This window comes from Gossypium raimondii, chromosome 1, assembly GCF_025698545.1.
Source record: "Gossypium raimondii isolate GPD5lz chromosome 1, ASM2569854v1, whole genome shotgun sequence".
In the NCBI taxonomy this organism is placed as follows: domain Eukaryota; kingdom Viridiplantae; phylum Streptophyta; class Magnoliopsida; order Malvales; family Malvaceae; genus Gossypium; species Gossypium raimondii.
This window is the reverse complement of record NC_068565.1, coordinates 24923799-24942811: the sequence shown is the minus strand read 5'-3', so window position 1 is coordinate 24942811 and position 19013 is coordinate 24923799. Positions and strand designations below refer to the sequence as shown.

The 19013-nt window shown below is 34.2% G+C and overlaps 1 non-coding gene across 1 annotated transcript; it reads right to left on the bottom strand.

The window, feature by feature from the left end:
• Positions 1-3954: 3954 nt before the first annotated feature.
• LOC128032731 (small nucleolar RNA R71) lies at positions 3955-4061 on the bottom strand. The gene has a single exon (XR_008189021.1). It is a non-coding gene; the product is annotated as a small nucleolar RNA R71 (small nucleolar RNA).
• Positions 4062-19013: the final 14952 nt, after the last annotated feature.

Here is a 19013-nt window from a genome sequence, read left to right as displayed (position 1 = left end):
ATTTTGTACGTTCAAAAGATATTTTGCCATGACATAATAACTACTGAACTACTATTTTGTCTATAAGAAGTATAGTTTTTCCTTATGATATTCGATGATAAGCTTAATTTTTTTCGATATACTTAGAATAGGTTATAATGAATTGGGTGAAGTTAGCCTAGGCTAAGTTGCTTGGAAATTGATTTCTAAAAATGGGACGTCCTATACTCTATTTTTATGGATTTTCAAAATATAGTAAGTATCTTTTTAATGCCCTTAGGGATTTTTGAAACCAAACATTAGTTAAATTGCTACGACATTTTATTTAAATAAGTATGCACTCCAATGCTTAGAGTTGCTAAGTAGGTTAACATCACTTTGTTTGGTCCATCGTGCCGTGGCTTAAAAAGGAGCACCTAAGTAAGAGTGTGCGGTATAATTTGAGTGGGATTTTGCTGTAGCAAAAGAATTAGTAGCTAAGGAGGTAGTTGTATGCTCCATCCATCTTTTTAGTTAAAAAACTTAGCTTCATGAGTGAAGTTTGGTTTAAATTGTGACATGATTGAGTACTCAACAATTCGTTGTATGCTCCATTGTGGTTGTCAAGTCAAAGAATTTTGTGACATGCTAAATCCCCTAATAATAATACTATTAAAGAAAAGATGTATGAAAATGTGAATAATAGATTTTCATATGGGCTTAAAGCAAGTGACTTCTGTTTAGGTAACGAATGACCTAAGTAAATAAATAGATATTTGCTATAGGACGAAAGAGAGAATGCATAGGTACTTAGGAAACTTTGTTTTTAAGGAGAAATTTTTGCACTGCATTTGCTGAACAAACCTTTGACATTTGAATCAGTTTTAGGAAAAGAGAAGATTGCTGAGAATAGAGGTATAAATTGATGGAGGTATAAATTGTTTTTCGAATAGCTAGGCAGTAAGAGAAAGTTTTTTTTGCCAAGGCAAGATGGGTGCATTCATGCATTTAGATGTATTTTGCTTGAAGACAAGCAATAACTCAGGTTTAGGGGTGTGATAACTCTTGAAAAGAGTTATATTTCACGCTTTTAGACCTAGCTAATTGCTTGTACTCAAGTACATTTTGTTGCATTTTAGGACATTTTAGTTAGCATTTTTAATATTGCATTAGAACTTGGACTGTGTTGGAATTAGGTGCTTTTAATCACTTGCAGTGGAGTTTTTTGTATGGAAGGAACATGTTTTGGAACGAGAAAATAAAGGCGTGAAGTTTTGTCAGGGCAAAGTACAGATAGTTTGCCAACACGAATGCCATGGCAATGCCGGGAAGACCAAGTCAACATTTTTCGCGCAACACTCCCAGTTCAAATTCAAACTTGTACTAAATAAATCCTCCTAAGAGAGGAAAAGATAATCATGAGTTGTTAGCTGACCCTAGTGTAAACTCAAAATTATATAGGGTTTTTCTATATATTTTTACCATATTTTTACTTAATAAATATGTTTATCTTGAGTAATTGTTATTAAAATAAGTGAATTTTACTTAATTAGTAATATTGGGCATGAATTTATAAAGTATGTGAAATTCTGTTTAATTACATGATTTTTGTACATAGTTTATATTATTTCATGTTAATTTATTAATATGTGATTTTTTCACTATGTAGGAAGACCATTGAAGATGTGATTAATGTGAATGAAACATGAACATGCACAAATCAATTCATGTGGACGACAAGACCATGCAAATTGGGTTATGGGGTTGATAACTTGATCCAGTAAAAGAGGTGCTAAAAGATGGACATGTCTGTTAAATTATTAGACTAAGAAACCGTCCAACAAAAGGGAACTAAATTATTGCACAAGTAGATGGCTACCCAAAAGCAAGCTTCGGGGTATTTAATTGAAGGTCTTTACAGTTGGAAAATAATAAAAAATCAGCCCAACTACTTTGCTGTTGAAACCATCCACCCTATGGCTATTAATAGCCTTGGTTTGAATTCAAAACGATGAGACTAAGTCATCCCCTTCTCCTTGAAATATGGTCGGCCATGTGTGATAGGAAAGGAAAGAATTTGAAATCTATTTTGAGCAAACTCTACCCCTTACCTTCACCTATAAATACCATGCATCAATCCCTTAATCTCTCATCCCTCACAACTTATTTCTCTTCTCTCATTAGCATTTTCTCTACATACATTTCCCCTTTCCTTTCCCTTACATAGCATCCCATTTCCCTTCCATCCTTTAGCCACAAAAGCTTTTTCAAAGGCATTCTTCAGCCAACCACCTTAGGAAGTCCTTAGAAAAAGAAGCATCGATTAGAACGGATGAGTGCATCGGTCAGAATAGATCCGAAAGGCTGCTGAACTGAATCAATTAAAATAGATCTGAAAGGCTGCTGGACTGAATTAGTCAGAATAGATCTGGAAGGCTACTGAACTGAATAGAGTTTACTCTTTCCTCTTGTTATTTATTTTGATTATGTTTTCTTTGAGTTTATTGTTTTTGACATCAACAATGATATTTTAATTCCTATTTGCTAGGATGATTATGTTAATTCAATAAAATCTATTTTATTCATGTTTAACATGTTTAGGCCTCAGTCAAACATGTTTTTAATTAATATCATAATGCATTTAATTTATACATGATTGGTGCACTCATGTTAGCTGAGCGATCCTAACCAGAAGACGACTAGTAGACACATAATTGAAAAGTGCAATGCTCAATTTAGATCCTTAAACATGACTAAGTTGAGGTTCGTAATATCTTTAGTTAGCTCTATTATCTTGAATAGTTTTTAGGTTTATGTAATTAAACTATTGCAAACGTAAATGTCCTTGTGACCTTACATAAATGCTAAGAAACCCTTAGTTAATATGATAAGTAAAATGCATATTTAACTAAGTAAAAGACTCTGAGAGGACTTAATTTGGTTTTCAAACTCATGAAAGATAGAGTTGCCATGGAAGTATTTCCGAACATTGTTAAGCATGATAAAGTAAATTGAATTGATTAATATAATTATCCTATCCCATTTAATGTTAATTGTTTTTGTTGCTAAAGCCATTCATTCATACATTTAGGTAAATTGCATCTAGATTAGAATTGCATAGGGATCAATCTTTGCATCTAGTTAATTTTACTTAGTTTAATCATCACTATCCAAATTATTGAATTTTTACATCAAATTGTGAAGTTATAATTTTAAAAATATTTGGTTAAGCTTATATAGTCCTTGAGGAGACGATAACTCATTTTACTTATTACTTGAATGACTTTGTACACTTGCACAAACTGCGTTACAAGTTTTTGGCGCTGTTGCTGGGGACTATTGCCTTAATCATTCTTTGTGAAATTATTTTTACAGTTTGGTTTTTATTTTTTTATTTAATTTTTAACCCTACTAATTTATTATTTATTAATTTATCAAGTGTTTTCCGACCATAGATTGAATCATTGATTTATTACCTGTGGACCCTGAAATCGAGCGGACTTTTAGAAAAAGAAGGCGTGAGAGATCTGATCAAAGACAAGCCGATATGGACCTTGGAAATCAAAATGATGGACAAGGTAATGGAGTCAATTATGTGCACAACCCAATCCTCATTGTTGATGATAAGGATCGTACAATCAAACAATACCTTGTGCCACTTTTCAATGAGTTAAATTCGAGAATTAGAAGGCCGAATATCGAGGCACCCCAATTCAAATTGAAACCAATGATGTTTGAAATGCTCCAAACGGTGGTCTAGTTCAGTGGTATGCCCACGGAAGATCCATAATTACACCTTCATTTGTTCATGAAGGTGAGTGATTCATTCAAGATAGCTGGTGTGACTGAAGACACACTGAGGTTAAAATTGTTTCCGTACTTATTGCGATATGGAGCATGAACATGGCTGAATTCATTGTCACCAAGTTCAATATCTACTTGGAAAGAATTCTAGAAAGGTTTTTGGTAAAATATTTTCCACCAAGCAAGAACGCAAAGTTGTGTAATAAGATAACTACTTTCCAACAATTTGATGAGGAGTCTTTATACGAGGAGTGGGAAAGATTCAAGGAGTTACTTTATAAGTGTCCTCATCATGGGATTCCTCATTATATCTAGTTGGAGACGTTTTATAACGGTCTCAATACATACACAAGATTCATGGTAGATGATTCTACGAATGGTGTCGTTTTGTCTAAGTCTTATAACAGGGCTTACAAGATCATTGAAAGGATCGCAAGCAACAATTATCAATGGCCAACAAATCTAGCAGTTTTAAGAAGACGAGTAGCCAGAGTGCATGAAGTGGACGCATTAACTTCACTCTCTACTCAAGTATCTTCTATTTTCTCAATGTTTAAACAGTTTACCACTAATGGTTTTAAAACTTTTTTAGCTCAATCACCAAGTCAATATGATGTAATTTCTTGCATATACTACGGGGATTTTCATTCTTTCGAGAATTGCCCTTTAAATCCAAAATCATTTTTTTATGTAAGGAATCAGTATCAAAATAGAAGTGGACAAGGACCACAGTCCAACTTTTATAATCCATCATGGCGAAACCATCTGAACTTTTCCTCGAGTAACCAAGGAAATGGATCGAACACTCATATGCAGCATAAACCCAACCAATCTCAAGGGTTTAACCAACAAGCTCCAAAACCACCATCAGCTGAGTCATTAAACAATTTGGAGGACTTGTTGAAAGCATACATGGCTAAAAACGACGCTTTCATCCACTGCCAAGCAGCAACACTGAAAATTTTGGAGAACTACATAGGTTAGTTAGCTACTGAGCTTCGTAGTAGACTGCAAGGAGCCTTGCCGAGTGATACGAAAAATCTGAGAAATTTGGGTAAGGAGCATTGCAAAGTGGTTGAGTTACGAAGTGGTAAGATTTCGGAACCTAAGGAAGTTGTGGTTGAAGAAAAGCCTACTGGAAAGGAGGAAAGTCAACCAACAGTTGAAGTTCCTAAACAAAAAGCCGGATGCTAAAAAATCTGATGAGGTAAACCCTAAACTAGTGAATTCTGAAAAGCTAACACCTTCTTTTATAGATTTTCCTCCTCATAAGAGTTGTCCATATCAACCTAGAGTTCCATATCCTTAAAGAATTTAGCAGAATAAGCAGAAACGACAGGTAGAATTCAATAAGTTCTTAGATGTTTTGAAGCAATTACACATCAACATTTCATTGGTAGAGGCTTTAGAGCAAATGTCGAAGTATGTGAAGTTTATGAAGGATATTTTGTCCAAGAAGAAACGACTTAGTGAGTATGAGACTTTCGCTTTGACGAAAGAGTATAGTATATTCTTACAGAACAAGCTACTTTCGAAATTAAAGGATCCTAGAAGCTTCATGATACCTTGCAACATCAGTGAATCAAATTGTGGTAAAGCTTTGTGCCACCTTGGAGCAAGCATTAACTTGATGCCAAATCTATTTTCAAGCTATTGGGAATAGATGAAGTAAGACCTACTATTGTGACACTTCAACTGCCAGATTGTTCGTTAGCATATCCCAAGAGAAACATCGAGGATGTTTTGGTAAGAGTTGATAAATTTATTTTTCCTGTTGATTTCATTGTATTGGATTTTAAAATAGATACAGAAGCTCCAATCATCCTTGTGAGACCTTTCCTAGCCACGAGAAGAACGTTGATAGATATAAAAAGGCAAACTCACGATGAGAGCTCAAGATGATAAGGTAACGTTAAACATTCTGAAGGCCATGAAATTTCCTGCTCTGATGGAAGAATGTTCAGTAATAGAGGAATTAGAAATCTTAGTTTCTATGGAACACAATTCTGAAAAAGACCCGTTGGAGAACACTTTAGGGTCTAAACCATTTGAATATGAAAAGGTAATGAAGGTTTGGCTTTGATGGAAGCCAATCCGATGAGTTATGATCAACCACTATGGTTCGAATTGCTAAAGTTGGAAGTTCGAGAATTTATACAACCCAAGTTGTCAATCGATGAACCACCTAAACTCGAACTAAAGGTACTTCCATCTCATTTAGAATACATTTATCTTGGTAAGAGTTCTACTTTCCCTGTGATTGTTTCAGCGGACTTTATAGAACATCAGCAATTGATTGTTGTTTTAAAGAAATTTAAAAAGGCAATTGGTTGGACCATAGCTGACATACGAGGTATAAGCCGTTCCTTCTATAGAGATAAATTATTTTAGAGGAAGGTGAAAAAGGTAAAGTTGATGGGCAAATGAGACTTAACCTTATCATGAAAGAAGTAGTATGGAAGGAGGTGATCAAATGGTTAGATGCGGGAATTATTTACCCCATCTTAGATAGTTCTTGGGTGAGTCCGTTACAATGTGTACCAAAGAAAGGTGGGATCACGATTGTCGAGAATGAACGTAACGAGTTAATCTCGATGAGAACTGTCACGGGTTGGAGAATCTGTATTGACTTTAGAAAGCTGAACAAACCACTCGTAAGGATCACTTTTTGTTGGCTTTTATGGATCAAATGTTACATCAACTGACAGGTAATAAATTTTACTACTTTTTAGATGGATATTCGAGATACAACCAAATAGTTGTAGCCCTAGAAAACCAACATAACACCACTTTTACCTGTACATACAATACATTTGCTTTTATGCAAATGTCTTTTGGCTTATGTAATGCACCTGCCACATTCTAGCGATGTATGATGGCAATTTTCACTGATATGATTGAAAATTTTGTTGATGTTTTCATGGATGATTTTTCCATTTTTGGTAACACTTATGATGTTTGTTTGAGTAATTTGGCTAAAGTACTTAAAATATTCGATGAATCGAATCTTGTCCTTAACTGGGAGAAATGCCACTTTATGGTTAATGAGGGAATAGTCTTAGGACATAAAATTTCTAAAAAGGGGATTGAAATGGATAAAACAAAGGTGGATGTAATTGAAATATTACCACCTCCATTTCGTGTGAAAGGAGTTAGAAGTTTCTTAGGCCATACTGGTTTTTATCATAGATATATTAAGGATTTTTTTAAAAAAAATTTAAACCTTTATATATGCTTTTAGAAAAAGATATTATTTTTTATTTTAATAAAGCATGTTTAGAAGCTTTTGAAGAATTGAAAAGTCGGTTAATCTTAGCCCCAATAATTGTTACACCTGATTGGCACTAACCTTTTGAGTTGATGTGTGATACAAGTAATTTCATTGTTGGAGGTGTGATGGGTCAAAGAAGGAAAGTCTTTCATCCTATCTACTACGCAAGCAAAACTTTGACAGGAGCCTAGATCAATTATACGATAACTAAAAAAGAACTCTTTCTCGTATTTTTTTTACTTTTGACAAGTTTCGTTCATATCTTATAGGTACCAAAGTTACAGTGTTTACTGATCATGTTGCCATTAAGTACTTAGTCACGAAAATAGATGCTAAACCGAGACTAATTCGATGAATACTTTTACTCCAAGAATTTGACCTTGAGATCCAAGAAAGAAAATGTGTTGAAAATCAAGTGTTTGATTATCTGTCGAGGTTGGAACAAAATGAGGTAACTTCTTCACTTGTTCTAATTAATGAGAATTTTCCTGATGTGCATATCTTCGAGGATAGTCGAATCTATGAAACACCTTGGTTTGTTGATTTTCCCAATTATTTAGCATGTGGAATAATTCCTTGAGAAATGACATACCAACAAAGGAATAAATTCCTTCATGATAGTCGATATTATTTCTAGGAGGATCCATTTTTATTTAAACAATGTGTAGATAACATAATCAGGAAGTGCGTAGCTAGAAGTGATATTGATGAGATTCTGTACCATTGCTATTCATCTCCAAGTGGGGGACACTCTAGTGATTCCCATAGAAGTGGATTCTTTTGCCCCTCAGTGTTTAAGGATGCTTATGCATATGTGAAAAGCTATGATCGATGCCAAAGAATCAGAAATATATCAAGGAGGAATAAGATGCCCTTCACAAACATTCTAGATGTTGAACTATTCAATATATGGGGCATTGATTTCCTAGGCACGTCTCCTTCTTCCTATGGGAAAAATTATATTTTGGTAGTTGCTGACTATGTATCCAAATGGGTTGAAGTCGAGGCCTACCTAACAAATGATGCTAAGGTAGTAATGTGATTCCTACAAAAGCATGTGTTTGTACGATTTTGGACTCTTAGAACTATGATTGGCGATGAAGGATCTCACTTTGTAAATAAGTGGCTTAAGTGGTTGTTTGACAAGTACGATGTGAAGCATAAGATTGCTACTTCTTATCACTCACAGCCAAATGGGTAAGTTGAAAAGATGAATTGTGAAATCAAAGGTATTCTTGAAAGAGTAGTGAGCCCTAATAGAACAGATTGGTCTCAAAGGCTCGATGATGCTCTATGGGCCTATCGAACTGCTTTTAAGACATCGTTAAGAATGACTCCCTATCGGTTATTTTTTGGAAAGGCACGTCATTTACCGCTCAAATTGGAGAATAAAGCTCATTGGGCTTTGAAGCAATTGAATTTGGATCTTAAGCAAACCGGTGAGAGAAGGATGTTACAACTTGATGAGTTGGAAGAGTAGAGGTTATTTTTATATGATAATGCCAAAATGTGTAAAGAAAAATATAAGAGATGTCATGATAGTAGTGTACAACCTCGTGAATTTAGTGAAGGACAGAAAGTGTTGTTGTTTAATTCGAGGCTAAGGTTATTTCTGGGAAAGCTGAAATCTCGATGGAAAGGACCTTATACCATCCACAAATTTTGTCCACATGGAGATGTAGAATTGTACAAAAACCATGGAGGTGTATTTAAAGTTAATGGTCAACAGCTCAAGTAGTATTGGGATGGTGAAGTTGAGCGAATTAAAACCTCGTTCAAATTATTAGACCTTTAATTTTTCATAAACCTATTTTTTAATAAAAAAAGTTAGGAATTATTTTCTTAAATTAGTACATTTAATTAAATCTGTCTAAGGAGATTGAAACTTAAGTGGGACCATTATGACCCCTCCAACCTTTCTTGGGGATTAATTTAATGTAATCTTTTGAGAAAAAAATTTATAATTAATTTTAAAAATTTCTAGTTTTAGTTTTAGTTTTATTTCTATTTTTCATTTTTATCTTTTTTATAATTTTAATTTTAATTTAATTTGTTTATGTTTAATAAAGGGGGTCAAATTGGCCCAAGTATTAATTAATTTATTTATTTCTAAATAGTCTAGTTTGTAAATATAGTTTGGGCTTAAGGCCTGAACAACAAAGAGGAGAAATTTGTCCATTGTTGTCGTCTATAAGGGTTCGCTAAAACCTTAATTTTGCCACCATTTTCCATCTATACTTGCCACTTAAGTCACTAAAGTAGAAAAAATTTTGCTACAAATTTGCCTTAATTCACCACTATATAAACCCTTCTCTACCACCATAATTTTTACAACCCCTCAAGCAATTAACTTAAACCCTAGCCACTCATTCTTTTTCCTCTTAGCTGTTAGCGTAAATCTCAAAAAATCTCCCCAAATTCCTCCCATTGTCGCAAAACCTTAGCTTATTGCCGCAGCGAGTCTTTTGCCGGAGTAACCATATCGTTGTCACATTCCTATCGCTGCTATATGCTTATCACCACCACACACCTATTGCCACCGTAAATCTGTCACTGCCACAAGCTAGGCAATACCGTAAATCCCTTACTTCATCCATTTCTGAAATTTACCTATTTTTCGGGAAAAGTCACCATGTCTAGCAAAAGACTACATCTTCCAAGACCTCTGCCAAAAATCCCATTGTGATTCAAGACGAAGAGGTGAAAGAAAGGTTTGATTCCATTTTTAAGAATCAACCTATGACATCGGAAAAAAGGTTTAAACTTGGACAGAAATGATAAGATGGTTGTGCCTTCGAAAGATGATTGATACCCTCAATTGGAATTATTTTTGCGATACACGATCATTACCCGATGAGGAATTAGTTCGAGAGTTCTATGCCAATTTGACTAAGCCAGATGCTACTGAAGTCCTTGTTTGTAAGAAAAAGGTACCCCTAACTTCTAAATCCATTAATGATTTGTTTAACCTACCTGATGTTGAAGAAGGTGAGTACTTTGCCATGATGACAAATATAAATTGGGATTTTCTTCAACAAATTTTTAATATTGTAACTAATTTGGGATCCCAATGGATTATAAGAAAGTATGGTAGTCATTCTTGTTAAAGAGAATATCTAAAATCGTTGGCTAAGGTATGGTTCTACTTCTTTCGATATACTTTCATGCCTATCTCACATAGCTCCACTATCTCGATGGAGTGAATTCTTTTGTTGTATGCAATTATGACAGAAAGGCCTATCAATGTTAGGAATATCATTCTCAAGGAACTCCATGATTATCCTAGAAAGAAGACTGGAAGTGCTTACTTTCCATCATTGATAACTTCACTTTGCTTAAGGGCCCAAGTTAAAACAAAAGCAAACCTGAAGGGACTGTATGTTCAAGGTTGCATCACAACCCATGATCTTGAAAGGTTAGTGGAGAATGTCCATGAACTAAACCCAACTAAATCGAGTGAACCAACAGAATCAAAAAATGATGAGTCATCGAACAAATCTGAAATGGAATCTAACTTAGTTACGAGACAGAAGAAGAAACATTTGAGGAAGAACTGAATGATCCTGAATCGATAAAGGAACTAGAAGTCTCTAAACCAAGAGAGGAGTCGAATGCTAATGAGCTAGTTGAACCAAGTGTTGATCCTAAGTTGACTATTTCTATACCCACTTCTTCAAATACTGTGAAGAAATCAGAATTATCAATTATGATGGGTATGATGAAATTTATGCATAACCAACAACAGGCGCATTGGAAATATGCAAAAAGTTAGAGATGATTCTATAAGAAATACTTTTAAAAATATCTATAACAAGTTTTGTTCTTGAGTTCCTAGATTAAATGCTCGAGACATGGAAGGAAGATGAAAATGCAAGTAAGGGTGAAACATCAAAGGAGAAAGACAAGGAAGATAAGTCAAATAAATAAAGGGGGGAATTTCTTATCTTTAGTTTTTATTTCTTTTTAGGTGTTTATTTTTATTTCCTAGTTAGAATTTTTACTTTTGCATAACAAAATAACAAGCATGAATAAATAAGCTCATTGTCTCCTCAATAGAAAAAATAAAGTGATATGGTAATGAGAATGAACATGTTTAGGATTGGATTGTGGAGAAAGACTTGGTACTTAAGGAGTTTTTATGACTCACCTCTCTTTTCTTGCAACCCTACCTGGTGTTTAGTTTTCATTCATTACTTTGTTTTCACATTGCGAACATTGCTTCTTTTTAAAAGGGGGTAAAGCATTTCGCATGAATTTTAAAGTATGTTTCAATCTTTTTACTTAAGTACGCTGAAATAAATGAATGTCTAGGAAGAATATTTGTTCATAAGTTTGTTCAGATGCAAGCATGATTTTTTATTTTATCTTATTCATATGTTATCTTGAGTGATTGAATGCTTGTATGATCTTCAGTCTTATGTAGTATTTTCCATGAAAATTTAATTTCTATAGAAATAAACATGTATGAAGGTTTCAATCTTTAAAATTGACTTAGTAACTTTCTTGAGGTGAAATCCTAGGAGGTATAAGAATCTAATATGATATAGGCACACTTTCTTTGGATCTTTTGAGCCTTTCAATCTGACCTTATTAAATTAACCCCTGAAACTTAATTTTTGAGTTTATTGACCTATTTATTGCAAAGTACCTGCATTATAAGCCACATTATCATCTTTTTTTTTTATTTTATCCTATTCTTTTGCACCTACCTTTACTGAATTTGTCTTGGTGATCAAAGCTTGAAGAAAAATATGAAAAGATGTGCATGCTCTTCACATGATTCAATAATAATAGTAATAATAATGAATAAATGAACAAGGGTAAGCTGTTCAAAAGAATAAAAAGCAAATAAAAGATTGCTCAAATTCTCAAAAATAAAGTGCAAAGTTTGTTCAAAGTCTGAAAAGTAAAAGTTGAGCATGAGTTCGAAATAAGTTGTGGGGTCTTCCAAAGATCAAATTTTATGAAGGTTGTGATATAGACAGATCCAAGACAAGTTAGAGTTAAGATGATTGAACCTAAAAATTCACTTCTCTTTATCCTTACCTTAAAGCCTAGCCCCATTACAACCTAATAAAAGACCTATTGATTGGATGATTATACTGATTACATTAGTGGAGAGGAATTACTAAGTTTAATTTATGAAGACCATTAACTAAGCCTTGGGATTGCTCTGTTTAGTTGATAAGGAAAGCATATTGACTGGTAAATGTTATGTATGACTTTGAAAATGCATGCCAACTATTATTCATGTTGACATTATGATATACTTAGTATAAAGTTTGGAAATAATATTTGCATTCGAGCTACTTATCAATAAAAACTATTTTTGAGCTTGATTTTGTTGATGCGTGATTTTGTGCAAATATTGATTCTACTTTATTCATTTTTGCAAAATTTCCTTAGAAAAAGTTTTGCTGTGCATGAACATTACTCGAGATGAGCAATGGTTTAAGTTTGGGGGTGTGTAAACTCAAAATTATATAGGGTTTTTCTATATATTTTTACCACCTTTTTACTTAATAAATATGTTTATCTTGAGTAATTGTTATTAAAATAAGTGAATTTTACTTCATTAGTAATATTGGGCATGAATTTATAAAGTATGTGAATTTGTGCTTAATTACCTGATTTTTGTACATATTTTATATGATTTCATCTTAAATTATTAATATGTGATTTTTTCACTATGTAGGAGGACCATTGAAGATGTGATTAATGTGAATGAAACATTGACATGCACAAATAAATTCATGTGGACAACAACACCATGCAAATTGGGTCATTGGGTTGATAATTTGACCCAGTAAAAGAGGTGCTAAAAGATGGACATGTCTACTAAATTATTGGACTGAGAAACCATCCAGCAAGGGGGAACTAAAGCCTAGTTTCGACAAAAGTAGATAGGCTACTAAACTGAATAGAGTTTACTCTTTCCTTTTGTTATTTATTTTTATTATGTTTGCTTTGAGTTTATTGTTTTTAAGATCAATAATGATATTTTAAATCCTACTTTCTAGGATGATTATGTTAATTCAATAAGATCTATTTTATTCATGTCTAAAATGTTTACGCCACAGCCAATCATGTGTTCGATTAATATCATGATACATTTCATTCATACGTGATTGGGTGCACTCAGATTAGCTGATTGATCCTAACCAGACGATGGCTAGTAGACACATAATTGAAAAGTGCAATGCACAATTTAGATCCTTAAACCCGACTAAGTTGAGGTTCGTAATATCTTTAGTTATCTCTATTATATTGCATAGTTTTTAGGTTTATGTAAATAAATTGTTGCAAAAGTAAATGTCCCTGTGACCTAACATAAATGCTAAGAAACCATTAGTTAATATGATCAGTAAAATGCATATTTAACTAAGTAAAAGACTTCGAGAGGACTTAATTTGGTTTCCAAACTCATGAAAGATCGAGTTATCGTGGAAGTATTTCCGAACATTGTTAAGCATGATAAAGTAATTGATTTGATTAATATATTTATCCTAGCTCATTTAATGTTTTTTTTTGCTGAAGCCATTCATTCATACATTTAGGTAAATTGCATCTAGGTTAGAATTGCATGGGGATTAATCTTTGCATCTAGTTAATTTTACTTAGTTTAATCATTACCATCCAAATTATTGAATTTTTACATCAAATTGTTAAGTTATAATTTTACAAATATTTGGTTAAGCTTATACAGTTCCTGTGGAGACAATAACTCATTTTACTTATTACTTGAATGACTATGTACACTTGCACAAACCGTGTTACACCTAGCCTAATCTATCTATAAAAATCGATAAAGGGGACCTCACAAACGGTGAAGAAAAAGTGAGAGAGATCCTTATGCGTGAATAAGGGTTCACTGTGCAAAGGACAGAGAGTCGAAGGCAGTCCTTCTTAGCCTTCATAGGATGCTATGCTACTGGATTTTGGACTGGGCAAGCGGAAGCTGCTTTTCGAAGTTCTTCCATTATTTCCATTAGTTTTCCTTCAAAAGTTTGAATTGAAGTAGTTGAACACAATGTTGGATAATATTTTGGTTTGAAATTTTATTTCCTATCCCATGAGCTAAATCTCATAGGGTTGGGATTCCTTTTGATGAAACTTGAACTGTTTCTCTGGATGTCATATATATCTAATTTACTTTATTATTTCATTTCATTGTTCTGTGTAGTAAGGTAGATACAATTTTGCCAGGGCATTATTGACAGTAAGTGTTGATTCTGGGTAATCCTGACCTTCTGAATCAAGATCACTCTATCCTTACTCTTTGTCAGGACATATTTAGTTCTCTATTCCTTTTTTTTACGGTCTATTTGGATAATCACTCTAGTTATTACCATTACATTTCTGCTTTCACTTTTTCCATAGCATTTCCAGTTATTCATTAATACCACATATTGCTTACATTATTACTCCATTAATTGCCACTGCATATTTATCATTAACTTTTGCCATAGCATTAATCGTATTTTATTATAATAACTTGAGCATTTTTGTGCCTCAATTGGATCCTCAGGAAACGATACTCATTCATCACTTTATTACTTGAATCGACTTTTATACTTGCACAAAATCACATATTATTTCACATGTGACAGAGGATCATTTTTCAAGAAGTACATCGATGTAATAAGAAGAATGCGGGTAGTTTAAACTTTCCCTTACTTATTACTACTCTATGTCGAATCACCCAAGCCCCTCTCAATACAGAGCAGGATATCACCCGTGACAACGGTTGGCTGACTAGGACCATCTGTGCCAAGTCCAAGCCACAGATGCTGCAAAGGCAACTCAATAGAGTCATGCTACCACTTCCTCTATTGCGCATACTTATGCGATAGCACCTCTAGTTTCTCTTAGCTCCCTTGAACAACAAATATTGCACTCCTTGAAGAAGTTAGAGTAGAGGGTGTCGCTTTTTGAAATCAAACAGTTTCATTTGGCTAAGGAGATAGCACAGGCCCAGCAGCAGCAAGGTGAATATTAGGCTTATGTAAAAAGTAGAGATTTTACTTTAAGGAAATCCCTACAAAAAAATTTTATGAAGCCAATGCCAGAATTTCCTATCTTTCCAGCCACCTTTCTCTTATTTGATGATGCTGCCAAGGAGCCCACTCAAGCTATTGCTGAAGCACCCACTCAACTTACTGTCGTGGCACCTACTCAAACTGTTGTTGAAAAGCCCGAAAATATGGCATCCCTAAATGCTAAGAAGGAAGAAGGAGAAAAGAATGATACTGCCACCACTGCCAACGCCACCAAGGGTAAGGAACCTATTCCACCGTCGTCACCAGCTCCTATAATCACACAAGACCATGACATTAACCGTTTGATTGATGAACTCATGAAAATTGATAAGGAATGGGAAGAAACGACCCCCACAAATAGGAAGTGGTGGTACAAGGTCACTGCTTAAAAATCCACTCATCAAGTAGAATGAAGTATCTACATGCTAGTCCAAGCTAGCTAAGTTTATTCTCTCTTTCACGCATCTTGCATTTCATTTCCTTTGCTATGGCATTTGTTGTAAAAAATTCTCTTTGTGTTGTTCTCTTATATATTTGGTCATGCATTAAGGACAATGCATCTTTTATGTTTGGGGGTGTGTTGTGCATTTAGGTTGCATTTTATATTCAGTATGTATGATCATTCTAGTATTGTCATTTTAGTTTAGTTGAATCATCTTTGCCACGACAATGTAACTATTACGTATTGTTTGCATATGAGGGTACAATCTGTGCTTATGATGTTCGATGATGAGCTTAGATTCTTCAATACACTTAGAACATGTCACACTGGATTAGGTGAATTTACCTTAGGATTGGTTGCTTGAAAATTAATTTCTAAAAATGAGATATTCTATACTCATTTTTTTTCGAGTTATAGTGAGTATTTTCTAATGAACTTGGGGACTTTTGAAACCAAATTCAATCATTTTGCCTTGCCATTAATAAATAAAGGACGAGAAGCACTCCAATGCTTAGAATTGCCAAGTAAGTTGCACCACTTTGTTTGCTCCATCGTGTTGTTGACTAGAAATGTGGGTTTAAGTAAGAGTGTATAATAGAATGCTTAGAGAAATAGTGACTTGAGTTTAGGAAAAAAATGAAATGAGTAAGCTAGGAGATAATTGTTATGGCCAGAACATATATGAAACTTAGAAAATCTTGTTTCTAGGGAGCAATTGTCTGCACTACCTTTTTTAAATCAAACCTTTGAAACTCAAACATGTTTTTAATGAGAGAAAATGGCTGAAAATTGATGTATATGTTGGTCTTCGAATAAATTGACAATACAAGATGGGTACATCCATTGGCAATACTGATGCATACATGCATTCATGCATATTTTGCTTAAGGAAAAGCAATAACTCATAGACCAACAACTGTGACAGTCCAAGTAGCAGATCGATCTATAGCACACCCAGAAAGAAAGATCGAGGATTTTCTGGTATATGTAGATAAGTTTATTTTTCTTATTGATTTTCTTGTTTTAGATTTTGAAGCACATAAGGAAGGGTCAATCATCCTGGGGAGACCTTTCTAGCAACGAGGAGAACATTAATAGATGAGCAAAAAGGTGAACTCACTATGTGAGTTGAACAGGACCAGGTGACTTTTAATATTCTTAAAGCCATGAAATTCCATGATCTAGTGGAAGAATGCTCAGTAATGAAGGAGTAGAATCCTTAGTCTTTTCAAAATGGGAGTGCAATTCTATAGAAGTCCCATTGGAAAACACCTTATGGCCTGAGCCATTAGAAGATGAACAAGGTCAGGAAAATATGGCTTTGAGGGAAGCCAATCCAAAAGGCTATGTTTAACGAACACATTTTGAATCATTAGAGTTGGAAACTCAAGAATACACACAACCAAAGTTGTCAATCGAGGAACTACCCGAACTTGTATTAAAGTTACTTCTTTCTCATTTGAAATACGTTTATCTAAGTAACTCTTCTACTTTGCCTATGATTATTTCAGCAAAACTAACAGAACGCCAAAAGGAACAGCTGATTGAAGTTTTGAAGAAATTCAAAAGGGCAATTGGTTGGACTTTAGCTGATATCTGAGTAATAAGCCCTTCCTTTTCCATGCATAAGATTATATTAGAGGAGTAGGAGAAAGTTATTATTGATGGGAAAAAGGAGACTCAATCCTATTATGAAAGAGGTGGTTGGGAAAGAAGTTGTCAAATGGTTGGATGCGGGAATTCTTTACCCCAACTTAGATAGTTCATGCATAAGTTCGGTGTAGTGTGTGCCAAAGAATTGTGGAATCATGACTACAAAGAATGAGCATAATGAATTAATCCCAACGAGGACAGTCACGGGCTAAATAATCTGTATAGATTATAGAAAGATAAACAAGGCAACCAAGAACGATCATTTCCCCATTACCTTTCATGGACCAAACGTTGGATCGACTAGCAGGTAAATAATATTACTTATATGGGTATTCAGGGTACAACCGAATAGATGTAGCCTAGAAGACCAATATAAAACAACTTTTACTTACTCGTACTGTACATTTGCTTTTAGACGAATGTATTTTAGTTTATGTAATGCACTTGCAACATTTCAACAATGCATTATTGCAATATTTACTAATATGGTTAAATTTTTTTTGATTTTTGGTGATTCTTATGATATTTGTTTAATTAATTTGGCTAAGGTACAAAAGAGATGTAAGGAGATAGGCCTTGTCCTTAATAGGGAGATATGCCACTTTTAAGGAATTGTCTTAAGACATAAAATATTCAGAAAAGGGATTGAAGTTAACAAAGCAAAGGTGGATGTAATTGAAAAGTTGTCACCCCCAGTCACAGTTAATGGAGTTAGAAGTTTCTTGAGGCATGTCGGTTTTTAACGAAGGTTTATTAAGAATTTCTCAAAGATTTCCAAGCCTTTGTGTATGCTATTAGAGAAATACACAAATTTTAAGCTTAACAAAGCATGCTTGGAGTGACATACCAACAAAGGAAGAAATTCCTTTGTGATAGTAGGTATTACTTATAAGAAGAGCCATTTCTATTTAAGATATGTGTAGATCATATAATTAGGAAGTGTGTATAGCTGGAAGCGAGATAGGCGAGATCATATACCATTGCCATTCATCTCCAAGTGGCAGACATTTTGCTGGTTCTCGCACTACAGCAAAGATTTTGCAAGCTAAATTTTTCTGGCCAGTGGTGTTTAAGGATGCATATGCATATGTGAAGAATTGTGATCAATGCCAAAGGACTTGAAACATATCAAGGAGGAACAAGATGCCCTTGACAAACATCCTAGAGGTAGAATTTTTTGATGTTTAGGGCATTGATTTTTTAGGCCCATTTCCTTCTTCTTATGGTAATAGGTACATCCTAGTGGCTGTTGACTATGTATCCAAGTGGGTGGAAGCCAAGGCATACCTAACAAATGATGTTAAGATAGTCATGCGATTCCTACATAAGCATGTATTTACAAGGTTTAAGACTCATAGAGCTATAATAAATTATTAAGGATCTCACTTTGTAAATAAATGGCTTAAATGGTTGCTTGACAAGTATGATGCAAAACACAAAGTAGCTATTGTCTATCATCCACAGAAGAATAGGCAAGTTGAGCTTGCAAACCACGAGATCAAAGGAATTCTTGAAAACGTGGTTCAACCTAACAAAAAGATTAGTCTTAGTGGCTTGATGGCGCTCTATGGGCTTATCAAACAGCTTCCAAAACACCATTAGAAATGACTCTTTATTGGTTAGTCTTCGAGAAATCTTGTCTATTGCCACTTGAATTGGAGAATAGAGCACACTGTGCCCTAAAATAATTAATTATGGACCTAAAACAAGTTGGTGAAAGAAGGATGTTACAACTAGATGAGTTGAAAGAATTGAGGTTATTTCCATACGAGAATTCCAAGACGTACAAAGAAAAGACCAAGAGATGGCATGACAAATGTATACAACCTCAGGAATTCAAAGAAGG